Source organism: Parasteatoda tepidariorum, chromosome 5 (assembly GCF_043381705.1).
Source record: "Parasteatoda tepidariorum isolate YZ-2023 chromosome 5, CAS_Ptep_4.0, whole genome shotgun sequence".
NCBI classification, from domain to species: Eukaryota; Metazoa; Arthropoda; class Arachnida; order Araneae; family Theridiidae; genus Parasteatoda; species Parasteatoda tepidariorum.
This window is the reverse complement of record NC_092208.1, coordinates 49,314,911-49,329,679: the sequence shown is the minus strand read 5'-3', so window position 1 is coordinate 49,329,679 and position 14,769 is coordinate 49,314,911. Positions and strand designations below refer to the sequence as shown.

The following is a 14,769-nucleotide window of genomic DNA, read 5'->3' as shown; positions in this document are numbered from 1 at the left end:
TTAAGATTAAATTTTTTTATGAGTAACAACATCTTATCTTGTCAAACGAGAGGAGGGTGCCGATTATCATTTGAGCTAAGCGCTTAGTTAAACTGTGAATCACTTTTTAGATTAAAAATCATCTCATTTGACAAAAAATCTTTTGTTTAAAGCAGGTAGAAATAATTATATTTCATTAACATTTAATTTTATATAAACGTGATTAGCTTAGTTTTTACCAACTTTTATTTTTCCTTATATAAGTTGGTGAATATTAAAACCTCTAACTAATTTTGCTGACAGCGAAGACATAGCCATCGTGACGCTCTAAAAAGCTATTTACATCTCTTTTTTTACTTTACTTATTCTTTTAAAAATGACGACTTTAAAGTAGTAAATATTTATATAGTCTTCCGATAATAAACAAAAAATTAAATAAAAACTAATTGTAACTATATATATATAAATAGTTACAATTAGTATTTATTTTTAAACTGAACAGAAAAAACGGTTCAACGTTAAATCGTAATACCGTTACTCAGTATCATAATATTGAGCTGATTTGCTGAGACCTTAATAAAATGTTAGATTGAAACGTGTTTCCATTTAAGTTGAACGATAGCATTGTGCTTAATCAAGATATTACTGGATTATTTTGCACAATAATATGGTCCAATTTTGTGAAATAATTTCAAAGTAGAAAATTTGAACGGTATCATTTAATACGTTCCAATATTTCTAAAATTGTTTAAAGTTATTTCTTGAGGTATTTAAAGCGAGTTTTGAAGAAGAAAAAAATTGTGATTTTTGAAGATCATGTCTTTAGGGAAATCTTTTATTCTGTTTTGTATAAAGTTAAATTGCGTTTTAGATTTCTACATTATGGGGGAAACAACACAACAAAAACAGATGAAAAATAAAATAATAATATCGTATATTTTAAAGTTTGGTTCTTATAAGATTTATTTAAATTTTCAAAAATAAAAATAAAAGTTGGTAATCTAAACACTTTTCACAGTAATATCCAGCATAATTTACACGAACGTACCGGAAATTTTGTCACTATCGAAGAAAATTTTACTCATTATTAAAAAAAAGTGACTTAGAGGGGGCGAAATCTCATAATCTACCTCACCGTCAATTTTAGAAAATTTGTATAAAAGAATAGTAACTAGTTCTATATCTTCAAAAAAAAGTTTTATAAAAATTTTAACGCAATGATTCTCGAACAAATTTTATTAAAAAAATTATCCAAATTAGGCGGCAATGGAAAAAATTTAAACTAGTTATAGGAGTAAATTAATTGCGCAGAAAAAGTTATTTAATGGAAATTTTTAGTTCGTAGATTTAGTTCGTAGTAATATCATAGTGCTAACATAATGAAATAAAAATAATTACAATAACTGCTTGTTTTTTAAAATTTTTATTTGTTTTCGTTTTGAAATCGCTAAGTCCGATTTTCCCTCGAGTTTTATGAATTTATGCTTCATACTGATTTACCAATTTCTAAGTGTGCCAGCTGTTTTGAAGATTTTGCACTAGTTTAAGTAGAATATTTTCTATTATCAGAAATACTTCATCAAACTATCATCGCGCACTCTAAAATAAATCAGTTTAACATTGAACCATAATATTGGTATCGCGAACCCATTATACGGCACAAGTTTGCTTCAACCATAATATGGTGTAAACAAATTTAAGAGACAGGATAATATGGTACAAATTAACACCATGTTAAGGTTGTACCAGATTTTAACAATAGCATAATTTTACTGTTTAAACTGTTCTGCTTTAACACATTCAAATTATTTTAACATTGTAATATGATATGGTTCACGATAATATGGTTCAATTTAGTACCATATAAAGGTTACAAACAATGGTTTAATGTGAAAAAAAAACTTCTGCCAGTGTTGTTTAACGATTGTTTTTATATGTAGTATGACGATTGGTAAGAAAATATGGATCAATTTGTCATCATATTATAAGGTAGCATCAGATTAAACGATATATAGTTACTAGATACTGTTAGAATTTTCATTCTGAAATTACGATAAAATCACGGTTTGGAAACCGTTTTCAACTGATACAGTTAAAAAAAAAACTGAAAACAAGACTATACGGTTTTGTAACCATTTACCACTAGCATAGTCTCCTAAACCGTAAAAATGAAATTTAAAAGGACATAGGTATTGGTGCAGCGCCATTTGCGCGTGAATGATAGTTTCGTATTCTAATAGTCTAGGATCCCCAATTGATAAGTGCAGGACACAATAAACCTTTAATGTATTTAAGAAATGGACGAAATATTGTGGTATAAAAGCTGGGATTCAAATCCTTAGTCAGCAGGTCATGAGATTGATCGATTAGCCCTCTCAGCTATAGTATGTACCCAGCTGCAGGGAACAAAATGGCATCATAAAGTGAGCCAAATTGGTGTAGATAGATTGTTAAACAGTATTAGGTAACAACAATCAATTAAAGTCTTTTCTCACACTTAACTGTTTAAATATCATCTTTTTTACGGTTAGTTGGCTGTTTTGGTTGAATATGGTAAAATAACAATTATATAAATTGCTATTTAGCCATTTTTATCGAGAAATTTCTAACAGTGTATGAAGCTTAATAGCATATTTTCTTACGCGAACTTCGCAAGTATCCAAATAATAATAATTTTTTGATGCATACAAGGGCATATACAAGTATCATTACTGTTAAAAGTCATAAAAAATTACTTTAACCCTGCTAAATCAGTTTAGAATCTATATCAAGTATTACATAAAAGTAATTCAGTTTTAAGATAAAGATAAATCCAACATATTTACTTTAAAGAAATTTATTGGTTTTAGGAAGCATGTAGTAGTAGTAGATGTAACGTACTTCCGATTTGAGTATAAACAAATTGTTGTCTTTTGAAAGCCATTCAATAAGATGGGATAGAATTTTTTTTTATCAACAGAGCCACTTTAAAAATTACGCAATTATTGTTTCCTTTTCTTTCTGACGCAGAGAAAGCTCTATGTTTTCGAGATAAAAAAGAGCAAGTACATGCCCTCAAGAGATATCAGTCTAGATTTAGATATTTCATCAGAAAACACAATTAAAGCTAAATAAAGAGCGTTAAATATTAAAAATAATTTTTATTGTTACTTTTAACACCAGCTGCCTTTAGAAAGTATCCACGGATATTGCTATATACTTAACTAAACTATTTCATTTTGAAACGTGAACTGAGAAATAAAATATGGTCTAATCTACCAGAATAGGACAAAATTTACAATGTGGCTGGTTCTATAGGAACACCAAAAAGCTGGGTAATATTTACCGAAGCTCTTTGGTAATGATTTTGGTGAAATTAACTAAAATATGGTTTTATAATATGCAATAAAATTTGGTAAATATGGTAAAATTTGGTAATTTTATCATGATACTTTAGAACATGTCATAAAAACCATTTATTCGGTTAAATTTTCTTTCCAGTTTGAACTAAATATGTGGCATTAAGAATAATAATTTTGAAAAACAGTATTTCCTGTAAACCGTTAACACATGAACAGAAAAATTACCAAGTGAATGGTTTAAATACCGTATATTTAAGTTTTATTCACCAGAAATTTCATTACCATACAGAAAGGTAATTTTATCAGAATTTTTTCTTTGTGAACCTTTAAAAGCTTTAAATCCGAACCAGATCGATTAGAAAATTTATACGTGAGCTAGGACTAATGTTCACAAACGTATAAAATAAAAATTTGTTAAGAGAAAGGATTATTGAGATCAATTATTTACATGCATAATGATGTATGTTTCACACTAAATAATTTTCACATTTATTTCTGAATTAAACGAATTTTAGCTTACTCATTGCGTTAGAAGAAATGGATCCTTTAGAATGAACCAGAAGACCTCTTTCAGCTAATGGGCTCAAGCCCGGGATTGGATTCGTGCTTTCGGACTGAGCCCGTTTCATCTCGATTATATTTGAATTGTTTAATGTCTAATGTTAGATCGCTAATGTAGGAAAGTCGGAGGGATTTCAATCGCTTAATCACTAATGTTAGAAAAACTTAAGTCTAAAATCTCGAAAAAAATCTCATATAGATAATTTATATGAAGATTTTTAAAAAAATCGACCATTCTAGCACAAAACCATGTTATATGCATAAGAAGTATGTATTCAAGTTTTGTTACTGTCATTAACGACATGGGGCTAATAGTCTAAACAATATTTGTAGCAATTTCGAACACTTTGTGCAAATTTTCCTTTTTCACTAAGTAACTCATTTAAGGCAATTCATTCTACGACGAAAGCAAAGCATACTGATTTGTTGCTTTTTTACGAATTTTAATAAAAGTAAATCAGATTTTGAGCTCAGATTACGAATATTTTGAGAAAGGCGTATTTCATTCAATTATAATTTAAGAAACACTAATTTTGAATTAAAATTGAGAACTTTAATTCCAATAAAGCAATTTTTGAGAAAAGAAACTGCAACATTCTAACATTTTCTATTTTATATATTTTAAAGACTTTTTTTTTTTTTTAATTCTAACAATCAGCTTTATTTTATGTAATTAGTTTCGTTCAAATTCCACACTAATGTTTTACCGAATAAACTTTCTTTTAATTACAGCATTATTTTAATAACGAAACGAAAATAAAATTAATTTTCAATATAAAATAAAATTTTTATTTTAAAATGAAATAACAAATTTTATTTCATACTGAAAAATACAATACTCTATTGTTTTTGAAAACATGTAATTAAAATAGAAAAAATTTAAGTTATAAACTGTTAAAATTAAAATATTAAAATTTCCGAAAAAAAAAAAACATGGAATGTAAAATAAATATTTATTTTTTTTATTTATTTCCAAATGCTGTACTGTTTCTTTTACTAAAAATTTCAAAAATCTTTCTTTAAAAATTAATTTTTAATATTGTACGAAATTTTACAATGTAACAAACATTCCCAAAATAAAAAACAGTTTGAAAATTATTTAAATTCGAACTTTTGAAAAGTTATGAAAATTTGGTTTTTATAAAAATTAATTTGTTAAAACATTACATGACAAAATTGCGTATTAAAGAAATAAAATAGGACTAGGGAAGTTAAAATATAAGACTATTTCAATAGTTATTAAAACAAATTTTGATTCATTAGGTAATTGTTATTAAACTTATTTTAAATGCAATAGTATTATAATATATTTCATAAAGAAAATGAATAGCTGTAATATATTTACAAAAATTCTAAAAAGATATTTTCTGGTGAATATATGCATAAACCCTCTGTCCAACGAATCAAAAACCAGAAGCTTAACTGAATGAATACAGGCATTATAAGCAAAAAATCATATTTATTAAATAAACAAATGTCTTTATTATGTAAGGTTTTTTAATAACTTTTTAAAACTTGGTGTACAGATTTAGAAAGATTGTTACAAAACAGATCCGTGAGAAACAGCCTGGTGCTGCATTCTCCATTTTAAAAATAAAGCAAGTGATAACAAAATGATATGCCTAATCTAATCAGCTTTACAGTTCTAAAATATTGTATGACAATTCATTCTCTAATAATATCACCATAAATTTTCAAATGCCTTGTTGTCGTCGCATTTTACCTTTTAGATAAATTTAGTTCCTGGTGGCAACAAATCAAGTCACGTAAAAAACGCAGTAGAAACATAGTGAATCTAAAAATGCAGAAATATAATAAATCTAAAAAAAGTGGTAACAAAGAATTTAAAAATGTAGGAACATAATGAATCTGAAGAAATAGAAACAATGAATAAAAAAAAAGGTAGTAACATGAAGAAAAAAACCTAGAAACATAATGAATATAAAGTAGGAACATAATGAGTCTAAAAATGTAGAAGCGAAATGAATCTTATGAAGTAAAAACATAGTGAATCTAAAAATGCTGTAACATAATAAGGCTAAAAGTAACATAAAGAATCTAAAAATGTAGAAACATAACTGAAAATACAAAACTGAAAAGTAAATATAACCGAATAAATGGTTTTTACTACGCTGTAAGGTATCATGATAAAATTACCAAATTTTATCACACATTATAAAACCATATTTTATTGTTAATTTCATCAAAATCATTACCAAGGTGCTTTGATAAAAACTACAGTCCTTGGCGTCCTCTCCTGAGAACATGGTAAATTATAACATATTCTGGTAGTTTTGACCATATCTTTTTTCTCAGTGTGGAATTACTATATAGACAAATTTGAGTGATACTTGAATAATATTTAAAAGTTATAATTACGATTGGTTGTAATAATCTGTTTTAAACGATATTACTTGAGTAAGTAAAATATATAATCAGTTTTTATTTCTGAAACTTAATTGTTTCCAATAACTAACTTTGAATTATTTTCACTTATTTATTAATCGAATGGAGCGAAATCTAAACATAGTATAAAAAGTAATAAATTTATCAGCAGAAAATATTATAGAAAGTAGTTTTTTTAATAGTATATTACTGCTATACATCAATTCAAGAAGAAAATAAAGATTTTGATGATATTGAGGAAACAAACAGTTAAAATGCAATACAAAACAAATGTTTAAAATACATAATTTGTTTTTGTTTCTTTATTTATGTTTCGATACTTGTCAAAAAATTATAAATATTGTAACAAACTTCGATAAATCTAATAGGAAGCAGCATAGAAAAAATTTCAGTTTTCATTAATTTATTATTGTGATGATTCTTTAACTTCAAACGATAATTCTAGAATAAAAAAATTTGCTATTGCTGCCAATTACATGCTGAAATATACAAATAGAATTTGACTTCATTTTCGAACCTTAATTACTTCCAACAATTAACCTTGAATTATTTTCTACTATTTAGCAATCGAAATACAAACAATGTAAACATCAATAGATCAACCCCAAAACTAAAAATTTTTTAAAGAAAAACTCATGAACTATTGTTTTGAAGAATTATAACAATAACAAATTAAGGAAAACTGAATTTATTTTATGCTGTTTTCAGTTAGATTTATTGAGGTTCATCAGGAAAAAAGATTAAGTTTTATTAATATGATATTTTATAAAATAAATAAAATTTTTGAAGATATTTTTTAATTACAATGCATAGAAATAAATGGGGGGGGGGAATTCCATGCCAGAACCAGTTAGTTTCCTACGTTTTTATAATAAAATGATATATAACAGTATCAGCTTCAAAAATTTAGCATCCATTCTTGACTCTTACTAAATGAAGTTGGAGGTTTAAAAACAACATTTTTTAAACAATTTTGGTTTAAAAAGTCTACATAAATACATACATGTTTAAGTAATCGCGTGCAAGTACACATGAACTCAAATATTATCTTTTTTTAGAAACATAATTCGAGTAACAAATAAGTTACTGATAATTTTCCTTTTAAAACTATGCAACTTTTTTAACTCGAAGATAATTTCCTCTAATTCAAAACAATACGTAAGAGGAAAAATTATCATCGCTAAAAATTGCTACAATCGCTAAAACTCTGTCATACAGTTAACTTTAAAAGAGGTTTGGATAAATTAATGTGCTATCGCTACGGCCAATGAAATATAGAAATCACTGTTTAGCCTTTAAAGCAAGGACATTTTGCACAAACAATCTTTATATTTGTTTTAATTGGTTACATCTAACAGCCAATGAATATGTACTTTAACTATTACTATATAATACATCCTATGAAAATAAATAAATGTACACATAACGTAATAAAATAGTAGTTTTGTATTCTAACACGTTTAAAAGAAGGCAGTAATATATTATATAAAAGGATTTAAATATAATTTTTAAATAAGCCTTTAAAATTTTTTTTTTAACTTTCTGAGCATTTCTCGATATTAAAAAAAATTCTTAAAATACAAAAGATTTTAGAGTAACAGTTAAAACTCTGTCTAGTTATTCAGGTAACAAAAATGTGTTTATCTTCACTATAATTTTTTCAACTATAATACAATCAAATGAAAAATATTTGAAATCATTAGTTTTAAAATAAATTCATGTGCAGAAAATGTTAACAACACATTTTTATGATTTATACAGAATTAACACAAAATTTATTAAACTTAATTATCAAAAGAGTAAATAAGATTTAAAATACCGGACAACAAAAAACCATCTCATAAATTTTACAAAACAAAACTACTTTTGTTGTTCGAAATAATATTATCTCTAAAACATAAATGTCCTGTTTTTCGAAACCAGTTAAATACCAATAAAGGAATTGCGTGCTTCCTCATCGACAAAGAATGTCTTTCGCAGAAAAATCTGAGCAGAACAGAAAAAAAAAAAATCATAATTATTTGTCTGATACAGTTAACAGTTAAGCTGAATTCCTTTTATTTCGGAGAAAAACCGTGAGTCATTAATCACCAGGGTAAGAACGATTCCTTTGGAAAGGGGGTTTTCCCCATACCTGCAACCCAGCTGAGTTTTTGCGGATTGCGTCATCCAAATGGGGGTGGAGGACTGACTGAGTGATCTGTCACAACACGGCCTAGATGCCCATTCCGATCGATCGAATCCAGATTTCCTGGCAACATGGATTTTAGCCAAGGTTGATGGGAGTGTGAGGAATTTCAAGGTCAAACGATACTGGCAATTAGGTATATTTACTAGAATTCTAATCACATGTACTCCAGATATTTAACCAGAATTATGCCAATAAAATTATAAATGAGAAACAAAAACAATTAATTGTTTTGAGGTAACTGACCCTTAGTCAACAACAAAAACCTACATACGTTTAATTAAAGTTTAAACTTTATTATCTCAAAAATGTCTTTGTTACAATTATTTATCCGATTTCTTGGGAAGTAATGTTAATATATAGAATTACACATATTTTGCAAGATTGTTTTTATCATCGAACTCATGTAAAATAATTTAACCGTGTATCACTTATTTTATTTTACAAAATTGCTTCACGCTAATTTAGGAGAAATAGCATTTAATAATTATTTTTCAATTGATTACACATTCTATAAAAATAATAAACACATGAATTTAGAACTCCAGCAAGGTTGGATTTCCTTTAATTGGCGCCTTGTTCAAAGAATTTATTTCATGTATATAACTGAAGATTTAACACAGTATTTTATTATTTTTAAGGCTTGTTTTAACATTTTTATCTCAATTAAGATAACGAATGACTTCATGGTATTAAAATATATAGGCGAGGTTAGTTAAAGCTTATTTTTTTCCTTTTTGATTTATTGAACCAAATAAAGCTATTTTTGCATCTAAGCAACACATATCTTTACAAATATTATAGGAGAGTAATTGTCTGTAAATTTTATGATGATTAATTATTATATTCGTAAGACTACATTATCTTATATATTATTATTATATAAGTAGTTAATAATCTATGACTAAGACTTCCGATTAAAAAATAAGAGACTATATCCCTTTTAAAAAAAAAAATCTAAATTAAATACATGATACCATTAACTTCATTAGATTAGAAGTTTTTATTTATGTAAAAAAAATTATCAGAAATATTACTCAGAAATATTATTAAATAATGTGTTCAGTATATCTATAATATTAAATAATTAGTGTAAATATTAAATAACGTGTACAACAATTAGCATACATAATAAATAAATAATATAAGTTTATTTTAAAGTATTGAAAATGAAAATTAGTCCTTTTTGTTTTTGTCAAAAATCATAAACAAATGCGGATAATTTGTCTAATATCAAGACGTCTAACAAAAATAATTAAAAATTATCGAATTTCTTCAATGATAATTAAGAACGTAATGAATTTGTTAAAGATACTTTTTCAACATAACAACATAAAGTTTAATCCGTTAAATAAAAAATAAAACTTGGAAAAAAGACCGATGTACTAAGATACATCTAGTATTTTACGAATATTAATGTACTATGAGAAAAGAATACCTGTAGCTAAGTGCTTAAAGGTATTTTTGTAATTTTTTATTTTTACCTATGAATTAAAACTCACATTTACTTTAAAAGACCTATTTGAATTTTAAAGAAAAATGTTATTTATAATCGGAAACTAATCTAATTATTGAAAATTATATGCTTTCATTTTTAAAAAACACCTTTTATGCATTCAAAATTGAGTATGATATTATCAAAAATTAAAAATTTATTAATCGATGTCTACAGTTTGTGAATTTTACTGTTACGCATAACCAATGATGTAAACAATACGAAAAACATTTAAAGTGTTATGTTTATAAGCAGTTATTTGAACATTCATGTTCAACGTTCGTAAACAGTACTATTTTATAAAAATGTGATATTTAATGAAAGCGTTTAAAATAATATATATTTTTATAACTATGATTATTATAAATTACATATACATTAATTTAAACAATACCTAATGAAAAAACTAGGTAAAGTAAGTATTCGACGACGAATCGCAAAATATTCTATAAATATATCTATAATTATTCAAAAACTACAGTTTTTGTAAATATATAAGAAATCAGCATCATGAGAAGCATGTTATTTAAGACAAGACTGTGTAGAGGTTTTGCTCATTCCGTCGGCAATCCCACCGGGGATGAAATGTAGCGGTACCCACCGCGCATTAGGCATCTAACACCACGGTCACTAGTGGCAGGGTGTTCGGCCTTGAAGAGCCTATCTAATAGTCTCAGCCAGTTCACGTTTGCATTTCTTCCTCTTACCTACCTGCGCAGTAGAGCGTTTTTACGCAAATCGCAAACTGCACATATGTAAATAAAAGATACAAAATTTTATTTAAAAACAAACACTTACCAATAGGCTCTCGCCATTCGGGTCCCATCTTAAAGGCAGACATTTTGCGTTCTAAATTAATAAGTTCTACATCTAAAGCACTTTTAGGAATGTAAGAATGTCAAGAAAAAAATACGTTTTCACAAATCTTTGTTATCCTGGGTAGTAAACATGAGTGCCGCAGCGGCGGACACCTCTTTTCATTCTGCGTAGGAACATTCAAGGAATATACACTGCACTACACGGCGCTCCGTTCTCTCGACGTTTGTAATCGTCTGCAGCCAAGCGATTTTTTTTTACCTCCGTTGTACACGAAAACGTCTCACGTGTTGAGTCGGCTACTTCCTAAGCACAAAACAGGGTTGCAAACAGAAACATTTTGGCATCAATAGATTGCGCCTGTTGGCGATAATTTCTAGGAATCTCAACACGGTTTTTATTATTAAAGAGGATAAAGAATGATTAAGAGAGAAGGGGATGTTTGAGGGAGTGGTTGTTGGAAAAACTCCTCATTTATACTTATCATCATTTTTTTACTTTTCGAAACTATCCTTTCGTAGATAGAAATTATTTTCGAAAATGAAGTATCGAAATATGATAGAATTTTTAAGAAGTAATTTAATGACATTTATAAAGTAATTATAAAACGGAAGATGCTTGTATATAATTAATAAATGTTATGCATAAAATACATAATTATTCCAAGATGTTTATACAACTAACAATATCTTGAATTTTAAGGAAACAACGTCATAGACATTTCTAAAGAGTAAAAATAAATATATCAATATTTTATAGATAATACTATTATTTTAGAATAGGTAATTCTATTACTTTGTCATTTTAGGATCAGATAAAAATTTATACTTCCGCTCTTAGCTATTAAGTACTTCTTCATTTTAACATTAAAGCAAATGTATTTTAATATACTATATGTACTACTCGAGCTAATGTACTACTTGATCTTACATTTTTACACTCAGCTTACCTTTTTCTTTTCATCATACTCTTAACCTTATATTGTAACACTTCTTTGAAACAACATTAAAAACTTATGGTCAATTTAAACGTAACTATATATTTCAGCACTCACTTAAATACTTTTACATTTTTATACTTAGGTAACTATTTTTTTCTTCTTCATTTTAACATTCAGCTACAAAATATTGAATTATATTCTTAAACGTAAATTTAAGCACTCTTTCAAGTTTTCTTTCATTAATAAAAGACTTAAAATAAGCTATCAGTAAAAAAAATTTGCGATCAATAGTAAGATTGACAACATTCGAAGAACAACTAAACAAAATAACTCCCCACTATTCCATGCAAAAAATGGAACTTAAAAATAAAAACAAAAGTTTTATTTAAAACTTATTTTCTTAAGGACTTATAGGTGTCTTATTACAATTGAATCATTTATTATTTTTTTAAACATGTTAATTCGCAATTTTTCAGCAGTAATTATATCTATTTACGGAAAGTATTATCTTTTATGTTTGACCTATAATTTTTAATACACTCTATATTTTGCATAGGTATCTAACTGGAAATTAATGGAAAATGCACAAAAATATCAGAGAGCACATTTTTATTACATATTACACAACAGATATTTTGGTTTGTGTTTTTAATTTTTCTCAAATATTTACTGCCCGTTTATGAAACCCTTTTGATTATGAAAATGGAATTTCGCATGTTTTAATGATCATAAATAGTATATGAAATGATTTTGTCCGATTGCAGCAATATACCATATAAATAAGTTGAGGACATAATTGCATATTCGAACCATACATCTTCATGCAAAAAAAATGAGTAAATAGGAGAAAAAACATTTTGCACTTAATGAATAATAGATGATGCAAATGATTTTTCTTGAAAAATAAGTTACAAATTGAAATTTTGCACAAAAGAAAGCGTTTTCTTAGAAAAATTATTGCTTAGCAAATATTAGCTGCATGACTATTCATATAATGACATTCAAATACATTCATCATCAATGATTTATTTACTAATTGAAACAGATTTATTTATTTTTCGATATTTATTACTATAAAGCAATGAAATAATAATATAGTAATAAACCGCTATATCAGACTACATAACTTAGTTTATTTTCATCTGGTTATTTTAAAATAAATAATCAAATTTATGCACATTATAATCACATGTTTCATTAATTTGATTGTGTCTGAGGTATTTGATTACTTAATGATAATGTGCCAATTTTTCTTTCACTACACTTGTTTAGTTTGTTGTTATTTGGTCATTTTACGACAAAATTAAATTTTATAAATCACAATATCTTAACATGTATTCAATTTTATTATATTTTCAAATTTTGAGATGATGTGTCATTTTTTTAGTCTTTAGAATGACACCACAAATATTTAGTTCGACAACATTTCTTCGATTTTTCTGTAACGATTAAACACAAATTATTAGAGAATTTAACACCGTCATTCAAAAACGATTTCAATAGTTTTCAAATGCAATTAAATAAAAACTTCTGTTTTACTTAAATCAATTTTTAATTAAAAAATAAATTTAATAAAAAACTTCATTGAAAACAATTAGAAATGAAGCATTGATTTCAACTTTATATAACAAATAAACATCATTTATAGGTATTTGAAACTAAAAATGTAAAAAAATAAGAATAGAAAAACTAAAAATCGAGTGTTAATGCTTTCAGTTTAAAAATGAAATTGTAAATAAACATTTTATTTGTATTTACTATGCATTTCAAAACAAATATTTTTTCAGAACTTTTTTTGAAATAAAAGCATGCATTTATCCCCTATTGGACTTTTAAAAATAAAATCATTCAAATTAAAAATAAATTTTAATAAAAATATATAAATAATTGTTGAATTTCTATTTATATAAACAATTTTCCAAAACTCTCTTCAAATTAAGAAGTGCTGGTTACTAACAAATACTGAAATTCACTGTTCAAAAATTTCAAATTTAGACAAAAATCATTAAAAAATTTCAAAAAAATCAGTTTATTTTTTGTATTAAACTCACAAACATTGTGTAACGTTTTCTTAATAAAACAATTCTTATTTATACGGACTTAATTTTGATTGTTTGCTCCGCAAAATATTTAAATTAAAATATAAAAAAAAGAGGTTCTATTTCATTTTTCTGAACATTCTTTTGAAAGGAAAAAAAGCTTTTAAAACATTTAAAATAAATCAAAATAAATGTAAAATAAGATAAAAGAAGTGCATAGAAAGAAAATGAAGAATGTCAATGAGATTATGTTTGTATTAATTCAAGACATTTTAGAAAATATCTAAAAGAAAATTCGCTTACAAATGCTTACCTTACGTTTCATTATAAGAAATGAAATTATTCATATTATAAAACAAGATGATGCCAACATATAATGCAAGCAAGAGAACAACGTGAAGCATATTTTTAGACAAAAAATAATACGAAGCAAATAATAAATGGATACCACGTAGTTTGTTTAAAGAAAAGTTAAATAATTTCCTCATTTTTTTTCTGGCTTAAAATCTTTTATATTAAAGAAGAACTAACAATAGCACTTGAGATTTCGAAAGAAAGAAAATTTGACCGATTGCAAACGATTTTTCTTCGGAGTGCTGATGTCGGTAGCAATTGATTTTGCAACAATGCGGAAAATTTAGAATCATGTGACGATTTCTTAAACAATTCGATACGTAGTAGGTGACGAAATAGGAAAATACACAGCATGTATGTACACAAAAATCCAAACAGCAGGAGATTACAATGGACGGTGTTTGATAATTCTTTTAAAATATTTCCTTGCAAAATTAAAGCTGTAGAATATTTTTATGCTAAACTATAAATGTGACGAATTTGACACTTTTACAGGAAACGCAGTATTTGTATTTCAATATATCTGTTTTAAAAAACAGTTTTTCTAAATGCGCTTCTTATTAATTAACGCTCATTAACAAGAGTCAGTAATTTTATGAAAACAGTTTCGTAAAGTTTCGTGTGTATATACCTCCGTTGTACACGAAAAC

At 26.2% G+C, this 14,769-nt stretch overlaps 2 long non-coding RNA genes across 2 annotated transcripts in view; both read right to left on the bottom strand.

Moving 5' to 3' along the window:
* The window catches only part of LOC107441871 (uncharacterized), a 129,722-nt gene that overhangs the window by 33,491 nt on the left and 81,462 nt on the right, over nucleotides 1-14,769 (bottom strand). The gene's annotated exons all lie outside the window — the stretch shown is intronic.
* On the bottom strand, nucleotides 5,321-14,362 carry LOC122270621 (uncharacterized). Its single transcript, XR_011636862.1, has 2 exons — nucleotides 14,079-14,362; nucleotides 5,321-5,676 (listed from the first exon to the last, which is right to left on the bottom strand). It is a non-coding gene; the product is annotated as an uncharacterized lncRNA (long non-coding RNA).